The sequence below is a fragment of the Oncorhynchus nerka genome, linkage group LG1, assembly GCF_034236695.1.
Source record: "Oncorhynchus nerka isolate Pitt River linkage group LG1, Oner_Uvic_2.0, whole genome shotgun sequence".
In the NCBI taxonomy this organism is placed as follows: Eukaryota; Metazoa; Chordata; class Actinopteri; order Salmoniformes; family Salmonidae; genus Oncorhynchus; species Oncorhynchus nerka.
Window position 1 is genome coordinate 5,257,885 of NC_088396.1, and position 7,805 is coordinate 5,265,689.

Sequence of the window (7,805 nt, forward strand, 5' to 3'; positions counted from 1 at the left end):
ATATATATATATTATTATTATTTTTAACAAACTAAGACATGTAATAGTTTCACATAGTTGCCCGTTTGATGAGCTGGCACTCATCGTTGCCACAAAATGCCTACTCCTGTTTACCTTGGTAGCGTGTAACATTAATTAGGTCTTTCAAAATCTCACAGTTCTCTTTTACTTTGGCATTCTGATGTTCGATCTCCGTTCATTCAATGCCAGATCTACCCATGAGCTACCAAATGTCTTAAGAGCTATCTGGCTTTGGGTGTGACGCACACATTTCTCATGCTTGTTGAGTGCTATAGGCAAGTTGTTCAAGTCGCAGTAACCGGCTCTTGTCCAGATGCTGTCACTGGTGGAAAACATCAGGCAGGGGAAGCAGTAGAGTCGGCTGCTAGCAGCGCAGCCACAGAGCTTGTTTTTCCGTAGATACAACTTGAAATTAACATGTTATTTTCTATCTGTCCCTTCTAAATTCAGGTGTTGGTCTCCATCCCTTATCACCACCTGTTTTGCTAGAAAATCCAACTTTGAAAACTGTTGTTTCAGATGCATAATGTTAGCCAGCGATAAACGATCATAACCTCCAAAAGGCGACCGATGAAGTGTGACGTCCATAGGCAGGAGCCAGCTACTTTTTTCACACCAATACACATGCACATTTATTATTTGAGTGCAATGAAAATGGATGGGTCATATTGACACATGAAAGGCAGCAAAGCTCTACCTTTCGGCGTCCGTTAGCTGGCAGTATAAGGCAGAAACACACATGCACAAGTCATGTCAACACCTTGTATTGAGTTTGAAGAGCGTGAAAGGCACATGGCGAGGCTGCCTTTGCCCTTGCCTCCTTGCACATTTTGTACCAGATCACCACATACTTGGGAAGTACTAGTTCAGAAATTGAGTTTGACATGACATCCAGAAATAACTTAACAAAATGTTTTTTTTTATTTTTTTAAATAAGCACTTTTTTCATTCATTTTCACAGGGTAGCACTGCTTATCCTGACCGCATGTCTCTTTTATGATCTACATCTTACATGTTTTTGTGATGGACATCCATATTTTATGTGGCTTAGTGCAGCCGGTAGCTTCTACGACAAATTCAGAACGTAACATGCTGTTTCTGCAATTTCAGGTAAACACTCAATAAAACAAGTCTCAAATACTAGGAATTGTCTATTTCAGCCGTTTCAAAAACACTGCTCTGCTATTGCCATTTATAGGACAGAACGGCTGTGTCGAGGAAACTCAGAGGGGGTGTGTGTCTCTATATTAACAACAAATTGTGCAAAATTTCTAACATTAAGGTAGTCTCCAGTTAGTTGTGTTCTCCTGAGTGGCGCAGCGGTCTAAGGCACTGCATCTCAGTGCTAGAGGCATCACTACAGATCCTGGTTCGATTCCAGGCTGTATCACAACTGGCCGTGATTGGGAGTCCCATAAGGCGGCGCACAATTGGCCTAGCGTAATCCAGGTTAGGGTTTGGCTGCCATTGTAAATAAGAATGTGTTATACCTGGTTTGCCTAGTTAAATGAAAAATACTGCATGATAAGCTGTAGACCACAATATTTATCTAGAGAGAATAAATGTATAGTTTTCGTAGCTGTCTATTTCCCATCACAAACTGAGGATGGCACCAAGAAGCTGTATTCAACAAGCTGTATAAGGCCATAAGCAAACAAGAAAATTCTCACCCAGAGGCAGTGTTCCTAGTGGCTGGTGACTAATGCAGGGAAACTGAAATCCATTTCACATCATTTGTACCAGCATGTCACCTGTGCAACTAGAGGTGATACAACTCTAGATCACTTTACTCGACACACACAAAGCTCACCCTCATCCTCCATTTGGATAAATCTGACCATAACTCAATCCTCCTGATTCCTGCTTACAAGCAAAAACTCAAACAGGAAGCACCAGTGATGCACTCAATACGGAAGTGGTCCGATAATGCAGATGCTAATCTACAGGACTGTTTCGCTAGCACAAACTGGAATATGTTCCGAGATTCATCTGATGGCATTTAGGAGTTTACCCTTTCCCCTCCTCCAGACTCTCTAGAGACCTTCTCCCATTCCCGACCTCCCTCATCAACTCTTACTTGCCCATTGGCTGCGTTCAATCGGACTTCAAAATGGCCCAAGTTGCTCCCCTACTCAAGAAACCAACGCGACTCATCTGGCGTCAAAAACTATAGACTTGTATTCTTTTTTTTCTTTCCAAAACACTTGAGAGTGCTGTCTCTGATCAACTCTCTCATTAGCTCTCAGAACGATCTTCTTGACCAGTCAGGCTTCAAGACGGGTCACTCAACCCAGACTGCTCTTCTCTGTGTCACGGAGGATCTTCTGGACCCCTAACCAGTTAGGCTTCAAGACGGGTCACTCAACCCAGACTGCACTTCTCTGTGTCACGGAGGATCTTCTGGACCCCTAACCAGTTAGGCTTCAAGACGGGTCACTCAACCCAGACTGCTCTTCTCTGTGTCACGGAGGATCTTCTGGAACCCTAACCAGTTAGGCTTCAAGACGGGTCACTCAACCCAGATTGCTCTTCTCTGTGTCACGGAGGATCTTCTGGACCCCTAACCAGTTAGGCTTCAAGACGGGTCACTCAACCCAGACTGCTCTTCTCTGTGTCACGGAGGATCTTCTGGACCCCTAACCAGTTAGGCTTCAAGACAGGTCACTCAACCCAGACTGCTCTTCTCTGTGTCACGGAGGATCTTCTGGACCCCTAACCAGTCAGGCTTCAAGACGGGTCACTCAACCCAGACTGCTCTTCTCTGTGTCACGGAGGATCTTCTGGACCCCTAACCAGTTAGGCTTCAAGACGGGTCACTCAACCCAGACTGCTCTTCTCTGTGTCACGGAGGATCTTCTGGACCCCTAACCAGTCAGGCTTCAAGACGGGTCACTCAACCCAGATTGCTCTTCTCTGTGTCACGGTGGATCTTCTGGACCCCTAACCAGTTAGGCTTCAAAACGGGTCACTCAACCCAGACTGCTCTTCTCTGTGTCACGGAGGATCTTCTGGACCCCTAACCAGTTAGGCTTCAAGACGGGTCACTCAACCCAGACTGCTCTTCTCTGTGTCACGGAGGATCTTCTGGACCCCTAACCAGTTAGGCTTCAAAACGGGTCACTCAACCCAGACTGCTCTTCTCTGTGTCACGGAGGATCTTCTGGACCCCTAACCAGTTAGGCTTCAAGACGGGTCACTCAACCCAGACTGCTCTTCTCTGTGTCACGGAGGATCTTCTGGACCCCTAACCAGTTAGGCTTCAAAACGGGTCACTCAACCCAGACTGCTCTTCTCTGTGTCACGGAGGATCTTCTGGACCCCTAACCAGTTAGGCTTCAAGACGGGTCACTCAACCCAGACTGCTCTCCTCTCTGTCACGGATTCTCTCCGCCCTCCTCTGTAGATCTATTCACCGCCATGTATAGAGAGAGTTGTTTTTAGGATAAGGATGGAATTCTATTCAATCTGCACTTACAAAAACAGTGATAATAGAAAATGTCAATATGTAGTTGAAATCAAAATGATATGTTTTATTTAATTCTTTCCTACTTTGTACAGTATTTCTCACTCACTAGACTACCAAGAAAAAAAGAGACAGGAAAGAGCATGAAGTGGGTTTTGAGCCCCCTCCCCCAACACACACACACACACACACACACATTTCCCTGGGTTGCTGTACGGTTAAGCTGGGTAACAACTATTATGTGACATGCTGCACTTATTGGCGGGCAGAGACACCTGCATGTCAAGCGGAGGTGGCGTCCCGTCCCAAGGGAGACCCCCGGCACAGCACGTTAACCGTCCCTGCTTTATTAAGGACTGATTGCCAGACCCCCTATAGCTCGAGGTAAACAGACAATTTTCCATCAGCAGGGAAACTGGCTTTATTAGCAAGAGTGAGAGAAAGGGGGGAGCTGAAGGGAAGAGAGTGAGAGAGAGAGAGAGAGGGGAGGAGATAGAACGTAGAGAATTCAAGTTCACACAGTGATGGTGAGGTTGATCTAAATGGTGGTAAATTAATGTATGCAGATCTGCAAGGTCTGATCAATTATAGCGATAGTATACATGGTCTCTAACGAGGGTGATTATCGCAAAATCACAAGGTCATGTTAATATGCAGGTGACCTTCCTGGAAATCTATGTATAGAGTAAATATATCTGAAATAAAATATAATATTTTGTTGTAGTAAATATATAGTAAAACACACAGCAAGATACGGACAGTAAAAACAGAACACTAAAACATTCAGTATGAAAGGTATACAAGCATGATACTGTAAGCAGGGATTGATACATGATACTGTAAGCAGCCATTCAAAGCCTTGGGCGGGCCACCTAAGAGATTTCGGGCCGCATAACATGCTGACTAGGAAATAACAAATATGGAATCATGTAATAAGCTAAAAAAAGTGTTAAATCAAAATGTTACAGATTCTTCAAAATAGCCACTCTGCCTTAATGACAGCTTTGCACACTCTTGGCATTCTTTCAATTAGCTTCACCTGGAATAATTTTCCAGCAGTCTTGAAGGAGTTCCCACATATGCTGAGCACTTGTTGGCTGCTTTTTGTTCACTCTGCGGTCCAACTCTTCCCAAACCATCTCAATTGGGTGTAGGTTGGGTGATTGTGGAGCCCAGGTAATCTTATACAGCCCTCCATCACTGTAAGGGGTGCGTAACTGGTGAAAGGGAAGTCAGATGCAGGAGAGCAGAACTAGGTAATAGCCGGAGCAGTTTAATTCCAAAACCAAAGGCATTAAGAAAACAACAACATGGGTACAAAACCCGACGCGCACCAGTCAACATTTGCACAAGCACTTACAACAAACAATTCCACACAAAGATATGGGGGGGAACAGAGGGTTAAATACACAACATGTAATGAGGGAATGAAAACCAGGAGTGTGGAAAAACGGATCGGCGATGGCTAGAAGACCGGTGACGTTGACCGCCGAACACCGCCCGAACAAGGAGAGGAAGCGACATAGGTAGAAGTCGTGACAATCACTCTCCTTCAAATAGCAATTACACAGCCTGGAGGTGTGTTGTATCATTGTCCTGTTGAAAAGCAAATGATAGTCCCACTAAGCGCAAACCAGATGGGAAGGCATATCGCTGCAGAATGCTGTGGTAGCCATGCTGGTTAAATGTGCCTTGAATTCTAAATAAATCACCCACAGTGTCACCAGCAAAGCACCATCATACCTCCTCCTCCATGCATCACGTTGGGAACCACACATGCAGAGATCATCCGTTCACCTCCTCCGCATCTCACAAGGACATGGCAGTTGGAACCAAAAACATCACATTTGGACTCGACAAAAGGACGGATTTCCACCGGTCTAATGTCCGTAGCTCGTGTTCCCTGGCTAAAGCAAATCTCTTCTTATTATTGATGTCCTTTAGTAGTGGTTTCTTTTTCTTGATGGTTTTTGTGACTGCACTTGAAGAAACTTTCCAAATTCACTGACCTTGATGTCTTAAAGTAATGATGGACTCTTTACTTATTTGAGCTGTTCCTGCCATAATATGGACTTGGTCTTTTACCAAATGGGGCTATCCTCTGTATACCACCCCTACCTACTCACAACACAACTGATTGGCTCAAACACGTTAAGAAGAAAATAAATACCACAAAAAAAGGGCACACATGTTCATTGAAATGAATTCCAGGGGAATACCTCATGAAGCTGGTTGAGGGAATGCCGAGAGTTAGAAAAGCTGTTATCAAGGCAAAGGGTGGCTACTTTTAAGAATCTCAAATATAAAACGTTTGATACGTTTAACACCTTTTTGGTTACTACATGATTCCATATTTGTTATTTCATAGTTTTGAATGAGTAGGTTTGTCCAAACTTTTGACTGGTACTTTATTTATTTATGTATATACACTACCATTCAAAAGTTTTGAGTCACTTAGAAATGTCCTTGATAGAAAATCATTTTTGTCCATTAAAATAACATCAAATTGATCAGAAATACAGTGTGGACATTGCTAATGTTTTAAATTACTATTGGAGCTGGAAACGGTTGAATTTTAAATATCTACATAGGCCCATTATCAGCAACCATCACTCATGTGTTCCAATGGCACATTGTGTTAGCTAATACAAGTTTATAATTTTAGAAGTATAATTAATCATTACAAAACCCTTTTGCAATTATGTTAGCACTGCTTTACACTGTTGTTCTGATTAAAGAAGCAATAAAACTGGCCTTCTTTAGACTGGTTGAATATCTGGAACATCAGCATTTGTGGGATCAGAAACAAAGTACTTTCTTCTGAAACTCGTCAGTCTATTCTTGTTCTGAGAAATGAAGGCTATACCGTGCGAGAAATTGCCAAGAATCTGAACATCTTGTACAACGCTGTGTACAACTCCTTTCACAGAACAGCGCAAACTGGCCCTAACCAGAATAGAAAGAGTGGGAGGCCCCGGTGCTCAACTGAGAAAGAGGACAAGTAAATTAGAGTGTCTAGTTTGAGAAACAGATGCCTCACAAGTCCTCATCTGGCAGTTTCATTAAATAGTACCCGTAAAACATCAGTCTCAACGTCAACAGTGAAGAGGCGACTCAGAGTTGCATGGAAAACTCCGTATCTCAGACTGGCCAATAAAAATAAAAGATTAAGATGGGCAAACAAACACAAACACTGGACAGAGATTGGTGACGATTTTATTTGTTTAATACATTTTAGAACATAACAAAATGTGGAAAAGTCAAGTGGTCTGGATACATTCCGAAGGCGCTCTCTTCCTCGTGTGTATATATATATATATAAATAAACTCAGCAAAAAAAGAAATGTCCCGTTTTCAGAACCCTATCGTTCAAACATAATTTGTTAAAATCCAAATAACTTCAAAGATCTTCATTGTAAAGGGTTTAAACACTGTTTCCCATGCTTGTTCAATGAACCATTAACAATTAATGAACATACACCTGTGGAACGGTCGTTAAGGCGCTAACAGCTTACAGACGGTAGGCAATTAAGGTCACAGTTATGAAAACGTAGGACACTAAAGAGGCCTTTCTACTGACTCTGGAAAAACACCAAAAGAAAGATGCCCTGGGTCCCTGCACATCTTCGTGAACGTGCCTGCCCGAGTTACACCAGGAACATACAATCCCTCCATCAGTGCTCAGACTGTCCGCAATACCTGAGAGAGGTGGGCTGAGGGCTTGTAGGCCTATTGTAAAGGCAGGTCATCACCAGACATCACCGGCAACAATGTTGCCTATTGGCACAAACCCACCGTTGCTGGACCAGACAGGACTGGCAAAAAGTGCTCTTCACTGACGAGTCTCGGTTTTGTCTCACCAGGGGTGATGGTTGGATTCGCGTTTATTGTTGAAGGACTGAGCGTTACACCGAGGCCTGTACTCTGGAGCGGGATCAATTTGGAGGTGGAGGGTCCGTCATGGTCTGGGGCGTTGTGTCACAGCATCATCGGACTGAGCTTGATGTCATTGCAGGCAATCTCAACGCTGTGCGTTACAGGGAAGACATCCTCCTCCCTCATGTGGTACCCTTCCTGCAGGCTCATCCTGACATGACCTTCCAGCATGACAATGCCACCAGCCATACTGCTCGTTCTGTGTGTGATTTCCTGCAAGACAAGAATGTCAGTGTACTGCCATGGCCAGCGAAGAGCCTGGATCTCAATCCCATTGAGTGCGTCTGGGACCTGTTGGATCGGAGGGTGATGGCTAGGGCCATTCCCCCCATAAATATCCGGGAACTTGCAGATGTCTTGGTGGAAGAGTGGGGTAACATCTCAC